Raw genomic sequence first — 13,021 nt, 5'->3', positions numbered from 1 at the left:
ACCGCGAATAGGAGGGAGAAAGGGCTATTAACTGTTGTACATACCACAAGCTTTCAATGAGTTTATTTATATTTGCTTTTTGGATCTTTTAGTTCGAATATGAGGGATTGTGAGCATTATACTAATGATTGCCTAATGAGAAATTGTATGAGTAATGTAGCCTCTGATGAATTCCTAATTGTGATTATTTGATTTGTAGAGCATGTCCCTGACGAAGGCTATGATCTAGCCGAAATGCATTGGACAAACCATCAATGTATTTAGAGGTCTGGATGATTTAATATGAAGAATGAACTTTGAAAAATGAAAAGAGAATAAAAGATATAGAACTATCTGGAATCCGCTTTCGAAACCTTTTTTTGAATATTTACAACCCTCACCATGGGGCCCAGGCTGTGACCAGGGGACGTTACTCAATTAAGGGTCACGCAGTTTCAAAGAAGTTGTGTGCCCCCATCATGGCCCTAGGTGTGCTCAGAGCTATTTGTGTGTCTGGTTGAACGGAACCACCAGAAGGGTGTTGTGCTGTGTGGTCATCACATGGCTCACGTATGCCTGAATTTCAAGTTTACACGCACTGTTTGAGTCAATAAAGTGAGTTAGCACAATGCCATTGCCTAGGGTGGTGTGCAACATGTCGATTTAGCCATCTTCGTGGTAATCAATGAGAGACATACAGCCTTGGAAGCTCGGACCGAAAATCTGGAGACCGATGTCACCACCACACGTACAGCCACAATAGCACACGAGGCGCAACTCGTCGATATTCAGTAGAAGATCTATGATTTTGAAAATAGGTCACACCGTAACAACATGCGCGTTTTGGGGGTTCCGGAGGGAAAAGCAGGGGATGACCCTAGGAAATACATGGTTGATGTCTTGTCCAAAGCATTTCCAAAACTTGGTGAATTAAATTGGGAACTGGAAATTCAAAGGGCGCATTGTGTTCCCTTTAACTTTAAATCACCTCCAAAACCTGATACCAAGCCTCGAGCAGTGCTTATATATTTTGGCAACTATCTCCTTCGCCAGGCGGTGTATGGCATGGCAAAACCTACAACAAAACGCAGCAGCTGGGACTATTCCTTCTTTGTACAACCTGACTATTGCCACTACACTGTTGAAAGACGCTGGCGTCTTCAGCAAATGATCAAATCAGTACAGGATCGCGGGGGCAGGCATTCCTTCTGCATCCCGCTCGGCTGAAAGTAATTAAGGGGGAACATGTTTGATTCTTTACTTCTGAAATTAAAGTACAGGAGTATTTGGAAAAATGGAGATAGAACTGTCAGATTGAGGATACATTGTAGGATTATGGATAAGATTAATATGGTGCTTATCCCTGTACCATCCTAATGTATCTCTTTATGATATCTGATATATTCGGCATTAGCTCTTTCCTACTTTATTTATATATTTCCTTCTGCTTCCTCGCTGTCCTTTACCTTGGTCAGAGAGAGTGACCATCGTAGGAGACTACTACTAGTCTTAATGCCTTTGTGTAAGGGAAGGGTGGGGGGATGGGAGGGAGGGCTTCAGGGAGGTGGAAGGGGCAGGGAAGCACGGGTGAAGGGTGGGGGATGGGAAATGGGGGGGGGTGGCGGGTATGGATGAAAAAGAAAAAATGGAAGAGGATGTTTGCATAAATACATTTAGAACAGTTTGTGTCAGAAAAACAGTAGGGTCAAAAAAACAGAATTTTTCTAAATGGCTAAAATTACTATATGTTCTCTAAATGTTGGGGGCGCTCAACGATAGAGCCAAATGCAGAAACGTTGCTGAGATGTTAAGAAGCTTCAACCCTGATATTATATGTCAACAGGAAACACATATCCCATGGGTGAGTCGGGACATACTGGCTATAAGGGGTTACAACCTCGTGATATGTTCTACCCAGTCCTCATCTATTGGAGTAAAGCAATCCATATCAAGAATAGGTTGGGAACACCCATTCGTACACTGGGGGACAAATCAGGAAGGTGGGCGATAGCCCAGCTCTCTATAGGGATTACTATCTGCACTGTATATGGGTCAAATGGTCCAACTGGTTGATCTCCCGACCCCTATCGGCGGACACCTGTTGGATCCCTTTCTGACGAACATCTCCCCTAATATTGAAGTGCTCCAGCCAAAGCCTATGGCCTGGACTGATCACTATCTGATCGAAACGCACATTACTATCAATATCCCTCCAGCCAATAATAACTTGCCTAAGATTCTCAAGCGTCCTTGGAGAAACTTGAACCTAGAGCATTTTCACCATCTTCTGCTGCAGCATCATCCCCAACCTCCTGAGGAAGTTTCCTGTGGCTATGACAACTTTTGCAAGTGGCTTGAGCATTCTCTGGATACCCTTATACCAGCTAGGTGGAGCAAGGCCAGGTCTGGCTCCCCCAGTCCCTGGTATGATGAATCCCTTAGGTTGTTGAAATCATCTTGTAAAAAAGCAGAACGTGCTTGGCGCAGAAACTATGATACTGATCTTAAAGCAGCCTACAGATCCTGCACCAGGACGTACCATAGGGCCATATGTTCAGCTAGGGCTGCCTTTTATTCACAGGAGATAAAAAATAGTACAAACCCCACCAAGACCATTTTTAGGGTGTGCAAAGACCTCACTAATAAAATAACTGCCTCCACGTTCATGGCTTCTATGACACACTGCGAAGATTTGGCCTTGTTCTTTGTTGAAAAAGTGGAGGCCATATACAGGTCGTTTGCTCTGCCTTTTGTCAGGGAAATTAATAGTGCCCCTCTGGTTTCTAAATCCCTGTTAGCCATTCCAGGTCCCACCCAAGAGGAGTTTATAACTCTGACGATCAAAGTTAAATCTGGTTCTCCGGATGACCCTATGAGACTTATGCAATTCCGCGATTTCGCCGATTGCTGTTACCCGGCGATGCAGAGCTTAATTGATCTATCTTTTAGAACTGGTAGTGTTCCCACTGCTTGGAAGCAGGCTACTATTATACCAATCCTTAAAAAACCTTCTCTTGATCCTTCCAAATCAAAGCATTACCGACCTATTTCCCTCCTTCCTTGGATGGCTAAAATAGCCGAAGCTCATGCCAATAGGATTTTATCCTCTCACCTGCAAGAAGCAAACATACTGGACAACTCCCAGAATGGGTTTCGAGCCGGCCATAGTACCGAGACTGCCCTCTTGGTTGTGGTGGAACACATCAGGAAAATATTAGACTAAGGTCAGACGGCGGCACTGATCCTATTGGATCTAAGTGCCGCCTTCGACACGGTCTCTCACCAGATCCTTTTACATCGCCTCGTGGAGGCAGGAGTGGGAGAACAAGCACTTGAATGGTTTCGATCATTTCTTACGGATCGAACCTTTAAAGTTTCTACACCTCCCTATATTTCTGCCCCACGCCCCATTCTGCAGGGAGTCCCACAGGGTTCGGCTCTCAGCCCCACCCTTTTTAATTTGTATGTTGCACCGCTGGCGCAGGTAGCTGCCAGTTTTGGTCTCACAATGGTGTCATACGCCGATGACACACAGTTGGCTGTGTCACTTAATGGTGATTCCAATATGAACGCCTCCACTTTTCAGGCAGCCCTCAAAGCTGTGGCCGGCTGGATGGCGAATAATCGTTTACAACTTAACGCCACCAAGACGGAGGTCATTATCTTCGGTAGGGACAGTGGGCTCTGGGGAGACCAATGGTGGCCTTCTGAACTGGGTCCTGCTCCCACTCCTGTAGCCGAAGTCAGAAATCTGGGCGTATGGCTTGATGATCAACTGTCTTTTATTCCTCACATCAAGCGTGTCGCTGGAACTTGTTTTGGCGCTCTACAGTGCCTACGGCCTATTTTTAAATTCTTTGACGCGGACACCAGGCAGATCATAGTCCAAGCTCTGGTGGTGACCAGATTGGACTATGCCAGCTCCCTGTTTCTGGGTGTGAATCAAGCTGAGCTAGCCCGCCTTCAGCGGGTACAAAACGCGCCGGCCAGGATGCTGGTCGGCCTTCCTAAATTTGTCTCTGCTCGCCGCACTATCCACGACCTCCACTGGCTCCCAGTAGGCCAAAGAATTAAGTTCAAGGCTTTGTGCCTTACTTTTAAAATTCTCAATTTGGCCTCCCCTCCTATTCTCACCCAGACTATTCTCCACTATGTCCCCTCAAGAGCCCTTCGGTCTGCAGGGTCTAATTTAGCCATTATTCCCTGCTTTAAAAAGTCCAGAATGGGTGGACGTTCCTTTTCTGTGATGGCGGCTACACTATGGAACTCTTTGCCTGCATCACTTCGTTCCATCCCAGATCTGTTTCAGTTTAGGAAACTATTAAAAACTCATTTATTCTCCTCTGCTTAGCTTCAGTGTTACCTGGTCCTCTCTGTTGTGTTGTGTGTTTCATCTCCAAAAGCGCCGGGACGCCTCTTGGCTGCGGCATCTGTGCGCTATATAAAATAAAATAAAATAACATAACATAACATAACATAACAAATGAGGATGATCCCCAGATTTTAAATAATCTAGAAATTGAGGTAGCATCATGGCCAGGCCCGTTTATATTCTGCCGGGATTTTAATATTCATTATGAGAAAAGGTTTGAAAGCACTCAAAGGTATCAAGGTAGAAAACCTTGTGTCCATTGTGCCCTCTCTGCTTTACAAATTAGCTATGACCTATATGACGCCTGGGGAGCTTTACATCCAACAGACGCTGGGTATACATATTATTCAAACCCCCATAAAAAAATTTACAGACTTGATTATTTTTCTGTATCTTCTTCTCTCATCTCATGTGTTGAAATAAAAAAATCCTGAAAATACTTTCGGATCATAACCCTTTAATTTTAGGTTTAGCACTTCCAAATCTACAATACACGAATGTGAAATGGACGTTTGACAGGTCATTATGTTATGTTATGTTATGTTATGTTAAATTGGTCTTATATAGCGCGCGGCTACTCCAATAGAGTGTCCCGGCGCTTTTATTGACAGCCAGAAACAGACAAACACAACACAATGAGATAAAAACGGAGCAGTAAGAATAAAAACAGACCCAGCAATAGAAAAAGGAGCGCACTAAAGGGCAAAGAGACATGTTTTGAGGCCCTTCCTAAAATTCAGTAAATTAGATGTGCTGCGTAATGCCAAGGGCAAAGTATTCCAAAGCTGTGGTGCCCGCAACCTAAAAGAGCGGCCTCCAATGCGGGCCTTTTTTTACTCGAGGAACCACAGCAAGGAACAATGATTCACATCTCAGAGATCGGGCCGGATGGTAAAAGGCAAGCCTCTTTTGGAGATATTTAGCTCCAGAGGCATAAAGAGCCTTGTGAGCCAGGGTCAAGGCCTTAAACACTATCCGCTTCCGGATAGGCAAGAATGCCAGAGACTCTGGCTCACCTGTGAAGGCCAAAAATGGCCCGCGCGGCCGTGTTCTGGACCACCTGCAGACGTTGCAGGAGATACTCTGGCAGGCCAAGGTATAATACGTTGGAATAGTCCAATCTTGAACCAATTAAGGCCTGCACCGTAGTCTTCCTATGATCTTCTGAGAGCAGAGGGAGAAACTTCCGGAGCATCCTGAGAAGGCCAAAACAAGTTACCGTGAGAGCAAGGATCTGGGATCTTAGCGTCAGCTCATTGTCAATCTTGATTCCCAAATTCTTTGCCAGCTGGGACAAGCGTGCTGGAGGAAACATATTAGCAGGCCACCATTCATGCCAGTCTGGGTCTGAAGGGCAGCCGAAGAAGAGTACCTCATATTTATCTGAGTTGCACTTGAGGCTATTAAGCTGGAACCATTTAAAAACAGCCCCAAGGCACTCACGGATACTCTCTCCGTCAAAATCTTCTCCTTTCCCGCACGTAAAGAGGAGCTGGGTATCGTCAGCATCGGATACGATCTGGGCCCCAAAGGACTCCACCAATGCCGCCAGAGGAGTCATAAAGATGTTGAAGAGAGTCGGGCTCAACACGGAGCCCTGTGGGACTCCGACTCCCAAAGGCGGCATCACGGCAGAGCTGGGTGAGGCCCAGACCGTTTGTCGACGGCCAGCCAGAAAAGATCTGAACCAGCTGAGCACCGTCCCCCTCAGACCGATCTCATGAAGTCTGGCGAGGAGACCCTCATGGGGGACGGTGTTGAAGGCAGCCGACAAATCAAGCATGACAAGCATAGCTTTGCCTCCCGAATCCAGTACCTCTTTGATGGCTTCGGACACCTCCAAAAGCGCTGTCTCGGTGCTTAAATTGGGGCGGAAACCAGATTGAGAAGAGTGTAGCAAATTGTGTGATTCCAAAACATTGGAAAGCACGATATGCACATGCTTCTCCAGGATCTTAACCATTGCAGGGAGGAGAGAGATGGGCCTGTAATTAGCCAGAGCCTCAGGGTCGTGGCCAGGCTTCTTGAGGAGGGGAATGACCATCGCCTGCTTCCAAGCCTGCGGGACCACCCCCCGACTCAAGGAGAGATTCAGAAGCGGGTTTGCCATTGGATTTATGACGGCCGCCATTTTCGCCAGAAATTTGGCCAGGCATGGGTCAAGAGGCGACCCAGATTTAAGATTGGCCATAAGAGCCAATGACGAGGCGACTGAAAATGACGGAAAGTCTGCCAAAACTGGACCTGAAGGGGCCGATGGAGCTGGCCCATCCTTGAGGCTGGGAGAAACTTCAACCACCCTCAAGGAAAAAGAGTCCTGAATCAACTTTATCTTAGTAATAAAAAAGTTGGCAAGGGCAGAAACCCATGACTCGGAAGGGGCACCCTGAGCCGAATTAGATCGTGGGGCTGTAAATTCCCTGACAATCGTGAAAATCTCCTTACAGGAATTAGACGCAGCCTCAATCCTCCTAGCAAAATAGCCTTTTTTCTCCAGGAGGATATCCCGGTGGTAAGCTTTAACCATTGTCCTATAGACAAGCCTGGCAGCGGAATCATACTGTGAGCGCCAAGCCCTTTCAGCCTCCTTGTACTGCCTTCGAGAGACCGACAGCGCTTCAGTGAACCAAGCGGCAGACACCCGTTTAGATGTTGATCGGGGGGCCATCACAGGGGCTAGATCGTTCAGCCTATCCGTCAGCCACGTCTGCAGAGACTCTAGATCCCTATCCAGGTCACCCGTAACAGGGCAGGGATGGTCCAGAGATGCCTGAGCCAGCATCTCTGGAGTCACCCGGTGATACGCCCTAGGTGCTAGTCCCTGCTGCCTGAGAGCAGTGCTTGATGGTTTCTTTGTGCCCGGCACATAGAAATTGGACAGCCTATGATCTGACCAGAGCACCGGCAAAAGGGCCGCCACCTCTATGGGGGACGTGGAAAAGACCTGATCCAAGGTATGACTTTATCATGTGTTGGTCCAGAGAGGTAGGGGACAAGGCCAAGGGGAGCCGTGATGTCAATCAATTTGATCACATCCGGGTCCGATCCCTCATCCATATGGAAATTAAAATCCCCGGCCAATACACAGTGCTCCGCTCTCAGGACCAACGCCGACATTGCCGACTGGAGCTCGTCAAAGAAGGATCCAGCCGGACCAGGGGGTCTATAGACTAACAGTCCTTTAAAGGATTGTTGAGGCGCCAATGCTATAGAGAAGGTGAGGGATTCAGAACCTGTGATGGCATCCATCGGAATAATAGAGCATGCAACGGCTTTATTCACCACGAGTGCCACACCCCCACCCCTCCCATCCGATCTATCTTGCCTGAAGATATTGTATTCTGGGGGGATTGCTGTGGCGATGTCGGGATTAGACGACTCTCCTAACCATGTCTCTGTCAGCATCAGACATAGCGGCTTTTCAGTGTATAATGAAGAGTATATAGAGCATGTTAAAAAATGGACCTCTAATTATTATGACGATAATCAATATAGTTCTTCCCGCAATATAGTTTGGGACAGCTATAAAGCTGGGCTTCGGGGCGAGACGATCAGCTTTGTAGGGAAGACCAGGACCCAAGAAAAACAGGAAATTAATGCATTGGTGTCTAAACTGGCAGAACTAGAAAACGAATATACTGGGGCAGTCAGGCGTAAACAAGAGGGCGCCGAAAATACAATCCGCTATAATATCACAATCACGAAAGCTGAAATCAATAACTATTATGTTAAGAAGGGAGCAGCTATGTATCAAACATATAAATCAGAAGGGTACGAGTATGGGGAATATGTTGGTAAAGTTTTGGCTCTGCGCACAAAACAGAAAGCTGCTAAAAATAACATAATAGAGATTACGAGTAGTGATAGGGTTTCTCACACAGCTAGCAAGGATATTGTAAGAGTAGTCGAGAAATGTTATCAAGATTTATATGAACAAAGGGACACAGAGCATATGTCAGATAGTGATACTGAGTGTATTCTAGGTAGCCGCTGTAGACTTACTACAGAAATGTGTCAAGAGCTAGATAAGGAAATAACAGAAGCTGAGATACACGCTGCTTTGCAAACGATTGCAAAAAACACAGTTGATGGACAGAATGCAGAACAATGTCTTACATTCACCCCAGTACAAAGATCTGGGCCTAAATCCATCGTTTTTTTGCACTCCACACCACCCTAGGTCAGACAATGGTATATGCAAATCAGCCTTGACCCTGTGCCTCATGGGAACAGTCCAGCCCGAACTACCAAGCCATGTCTTTCCTAGTTCGGAATCAAGCATCCAAGGACCGGTTTCTGGCTATCAGCCTCCTTCAGCCTGGATAGCTTGACTCCAGTGATGTGGAGAGCCTGGGACTCATGTCTGAGCATACCCAGCCCCCTCGGGGTGAAAATTGCAAAAAACACAGTTGATGGACAGAATGCAGAACAGTGTCTGAGCCAGTGTCTGACCTAGGGTGGTGTGGAGAGCAAAAAACGATGGATTTAGGCCCAGATCTTAGTACTGGGGTGAATGTAAGACATTGTTCTGCATTCTGTCCATCAACTGTGTTTTTTGCAATTTTCACCCCGAGTGGGCTGGGTATGCTCAGACGTGAGTCCCAGGCTTTCCACATCACTGGAGTCAAGCTATCAAGGCTGAAGAAGGCTGATAGCCAGAAACCGGTCCTTGGATGCTTGATTACGGTCTAGGAAAGACATGGCTTGGTAGTTCGGGCTGGACTGTTCCCATGAGGCACAGGGTCAAGGCTGATTTGCATATAGCCAGTGTCTGACCTAGGGTGGTGTGGAGAGCAAAAAAACGATGGATTTAGGCCCAGATCTTTGTACTGGGGTGAATGTAAGACATTGTTCTGCATTCTGTCCATCAACTGTGTTTTTTGCAATTTTCACCCCGAGTGGGCTGGGTATGCTCAGACGTGAGTCCCAGGCTTTCCACATCACTGGAGTCAAGCTATCCAGGCTGAAGAAGGCTGATAGCCAGAAACCGGTCCTTGGATGCTTGATTCCGGTCTAGGAAAGACATGGCTTGGTAGTTCGGGCTGGACTGTTCCCATGAGGCACAGGGTCAAGGCTGATTTGCATATAGCCAGTTCTGACCTAGGGTGGTGTGGAGAGCAAAAAAACGATGGATTTAGGCCCAGATCTTTGTACTGGGGTGAATGTAAGACATTGTTCTGCATTCTGTCCATCAACTGTGTTTTTTGCGCTTTGCAAATGATGGCAAAGGGGAAGGCGACAGGTCCAGATAGGATTCCCCTGGAGCTATATAAAATGTTAAAAAAAAGTTAACCCCTATATTATTAGATCTATTCTTAGGGATACAATATAATGGGGTTCCGCCGGAGTCCTGGGAAAGGGCTGATATAGTCGTATTTTTAAAAAAAGGGAATCCAGCAAATAATCCTGCCTCATATAGGCCTACATCGTTAATGAACACGGATACAAAACTATATTAAAAAATCTTAGCTACCCGCTTAGGGAGGAACATAGCCCATCTTGTTTCTCCGTGGCAACATTGTTTTATACCGAAAAAATGCACTACGGATCATATCAGACGGGTGATTGCTTTGTTGGACAGCATTGAGGCAACTGGTGAAAGGATGGCTATGATCCTCCTTGATACGGAGAAAGCTTTTGACCGCGTTGCCTGGCAATACTTATGGACAAGTATGGCACAAAGGGGCTTTGACCCTGGCTTTGTAACAGCTATCAAGGCCATGTATCATCGGCCGTACGCCAAATTGAATATTATGGGGGAAGAGTCCGCTTCAATCACAATTGCGAGAGGGACAAGGCAGGGGTGTCCCTGCGCGCCAATACTTTTTGCTATCTATATAGATATCCTCATCGAGCAGATTCTCCATGACCAGACTATCACCCCAGTCGAGTGTAATACCTTTGAGACAAAAATATTGGCATACGCCGATGACTTGGCGATAATAAAAACGGAGCCAGATAAGGCGATAATTCAAGTTCAGCAACTAGCAGAAGAGTACGGCCGGAAATCAAGGTATCTTCTAAATGCAGACAAAACACAGATTTTATGCAACAGCAACACGGGGTGTAATGATTTTCGGAAGCTGACTGAAGTAACCTATCTAGGTATTAAGATCACCAGAGATATAGATACCATCTGGAAAACAAACATGCAACCTATATGTGATAAAATCAGTATAGATCTTCAACGGATGAACAGACTCCACTTATCTCTTATAGGACGCTGTAACATCTTAAAAATGGTCATGTTCCCGAAAATCTTATACTTGTTTAGATCAATTCCAATCTTTATAGAAGAACAATTGCTAAGAAGAATAGATAGCATGTTTAGCTCTTTTGCTTGGAAATACTCGAAAGTTCGCTGATCTTTTACATTTTTAACATTACCACAGGAACGAGGAGGGTGGTCTGCCCCAAATGTCACATATTATTATTTCGCCTGTTTTCTACAGCAAATGGCATATGTAATTACGCCAGGCAGCAGGGGCAGGCAACATAATATAAATGACGATCTACCCTCAATCTATGAATTAGCTGTAGGTAATATTGCTCAAGGCATACTGTTTAGACAAATGGAGCCTAGCTACTACAAAAAAACAAAATTCAAGGTGTTGTTCGCGGTTTGGAAGATTTGGAAAAAGATAGCAGATACACTCTGCTTTGGTGATCCTTAAACTCCTCTCCATTGCTGTATGATAGAACAGCTTGGCAAATGGGAGGAAAAGGGGATACTCATGGTGGGTGATCTATGTAGTGCCGAACAAAGATTGCCTTTTCTGCAGCTTCAACAAAAGTACTGCTTATCAGATAATTCACTTTTTTAAATATGATCAGATCACAAGCTACCTGAATAAAGTTATAAGAAAGGGACTGCGCTTCATAAGATACCTTTAATTGAGATTATCTCCAATCCATTGACAATAATTAAAAATATATATAAAGTCCTAATGAATACACTTCCAGATGATCTGATAGAGGTTGAGGCTAAATGGGCTATGAAGACTGGGAATCAGGATATTGATGTCTGCAGGTCTTTGGATCTGTCTAAAGAGATTTTTTAGTGGCGAATTTAAAGGCTCAACATTATCACACACTTTACGATCTTTATTTTACCCCTGAAAAAATACATCGTTGGGGCAAAAAAGATGATAATAAGTGCCCTAGATGTAGGCAAGGACCTGCAGATACAATACACATGTTCTATAGCTGCAGTTAACTGAATATAGTAATGAGACAACCGGAGTCTTTTTTGACAGCAGCTATAGAGCATCCCATTAAAATATCTGCCTCTTTAATGTTATTAGGATATGACGAAAATGTACAATGTGGCTACGAGGCGAGTTATATTATCTTTATCGCAATCGCGGTAATGAGACTTTTAATTTCGACCTACTGGAAAGATGCAGAACCCCCACGATTTCAAGCTTGGATCAGCCGTTTACTGGCTATAAATCATCTGGAAAAGGAACTTTATGAATGTAAAGGTCGGGCTGCTCGAAAAAGGGGTCACGTAATCTGGGCTCCGCTTAAAAAATGGATTGCTGATCCAATCACCCCAGAGCTAACTATCACATAGATAAAGGTGGATCGTAGATCGGACAAATATAATGTCACAGCCTGTGTCTCTCTTCTGATTTATTGTCCTTATTTTTTTTTTTTTTTTTCTACTTCACTGTTTTGGATCTTTCTATTTTTTGTTTTCTTTTGGCCCTTCTATGTTGAGATTATATAACGTTGCTTTGGTGATCTAAGCTATATATTTTGAATATGTTAGATATTACAGATGTATAGGTATGAAATAATGATGAAATTATGTTTGCAAATCCTCTTCAATAAAAAAAAAAAATTAAAAAGGAAAACAAATTTTTAGAAATGTGTAAACTCACCAAGATATGCCAAATAGTTCATACAAAATGTAAGGGTGAGCTGCAGTCATATTTACAGTACATCCAATTCTAGGCTATTAGAAGGTGGATGCTAAGATTAATATAGGGGCAAGTTCCTCTGAAAATTAAATAGAAGATGTAAGCAATTAGCAATAATGATTCAGCTCATCCTTGGTTGACTTGCCCATTCTGTGACCGTGCCTCTATTTTACTACTGCACTTCTTTGTATTTTGCACATACTTTTCAATGGCACAGAAAGTATTGTTACTTTACGTCTTCAGACAATTACAGATTCAACATATGAATCAGTTGTTTTTAGTTATAATGAAATGTGAAAACTTTGTGTTTTGTTATAAATTGGGGAACTTTTAAAATAGTGTGGAGAAGTCTATGTAATAATGGTTGTAGAATAGTGTTTTAATTGGAAGGATTTAAATTGCATATGTATTTGAAGATTAATATTTGTTTTCCAGATCAGCGTGCAATAAAACAATAAAATTGAAACTACGAGTAAGTGAAGCATTGGATTGAAGGATATACCAATCTCCTAAATGACGAAAACAAAATATATTTCTGCAATTATCTGTATACAGATGCTAGTCAAAATCTTTGAAATATGCAAAGGTTTTTAAATGAGACATCATTTGTTTAACAGCTTCTGTATCCCCGTGGCTTGCTGAATTTCTAGCAGGATGATGTAATTAAAGCTGACATGAAAAATTGGTGTTTTTGTATCTGCCTCGGTTGGGTTCAGGATCTGACAGTTGATTTTAGTTCAATAAA

This window comes from Lissotriton vulgaris, chromosome 7, assembly GCF_964263255.1.
Source record: "Lissotriton vulgaris chromosome 7, aLisVul1.2, whole genome shotgun sequence".
Classification (NCBI taxonomy): domain Eukaryota; kingdom Metazoa; phylum Chordata; class Amphibia; order Caudata; family Salamandridae; genus Lissotriton; species Lissotriton vulgaris.
Note: the sequence above shows the minus strand (reverse complement) of the source record.